This window comes from Bactrocera latifrons, unplaced genomic scaffold (genome assembly GCF_001853355.1).
Source record: "Bactrocera latifrons isolate USDA-ARS-PBARC rearing strain unplaced genomic scaffold, ASM185335v1 scaffold_276, whole genome shotgun sequence".
Lineage (NCBI taxonomy): Eukaryota > Metazoa > Arthropoda > Insecta > Diptera > Tephritidae > Bactrocera > Bactrocera latifrons.
This window is the reverse complement of record NW_017536363.1, coordinates 167,832-168,692: the sequence shown is the minus strand read 5'-3', so window position 1 is coordinate 168,692 and position 861 is coordinate 167,832. Positions and strand designations below refer to the sequence as shown.

The 861-nt window shown below is 33.8% G+C and overlaps 1 protein-coding gene across 1 annotated transcript in view; it reads left to right on the top strand.

Annotated features, from left to right (window-relative positions):
• LOC108970009 (leupaxin) overlaps nucleotides 1-861 on the top strand; it is a 68,721-nt gene that overhangs the window by 4,166 nt on the left and 63,694 nt on the right. The gene's annotated exons all lie outside the window — the stretch shown is intronic.

Sequence of the window (861 nt, the reverse complement as noted above, 5' to 3'; positions counted from 1 at the left end):
CTGACTCTTTTAGTGTTGGGACTTACCACAACCGTTATGTGAACAAAACTATAATACTCTCCTTAGCAACTTTGTTGCGAGAATATAATTATTATAGTATACGATTTCTGCCACAAGTGAAACTATTTATCAAGAAAATATGCTATATGATTTTCACTAATAATATATTATATCTGGCACGATTACGATTCCTTTGGCGCCGTGATCAGTGACCGTCCTCAGACTCATAGTTTTCCAGATATTTTTCGGTTGGGCGACCGCCCAGGGCGCCAGCTCATGCTCATAGTTCGAGGTCTGCTTAGTCGTAAATTCCCTAAATTAAGCGGATTTTTTTATGTTAGCAACACTTGAATGGAACACACTATTCAATCTGGTCAATCGGAGTTCAATTTACGGGGAATCTCCAATCATAAGAAAACATGTTGTCTATCTCCTTTTAACTTTTTGGTTAAAAAGAGCTAGCTATATTTTAGCGAAGCGTAACAAATTCAGCTCATTCGCATTCATAAAATCGGTGCACATACAAAACAATTATTTTAAAACAAACAAACGCGAAGTAGTAACCAGACCGTCCATGTTCCATTGCGATGTTATGTTCGTCACTATCCGTTTCTACTATAGAGTGACATTAGTTTTATCTAAAAAGTTGTATGGTGTAAAAGAATATACTTATTTGTTTTTTGTCGGATTATTTAATTAGGTAAGTATTTTTATCTATCTATAATTATTTTAATAAAGAGGTAACATTTTTTGTTTAAATGCTTGCCGTGGGGTGGCGGAGAAATAAGTGGCTTCTAAAAAATGTAATATTGGTTATACATATTATTATAGTTGCAATACCTATAATTTTTTGTAGAAAAT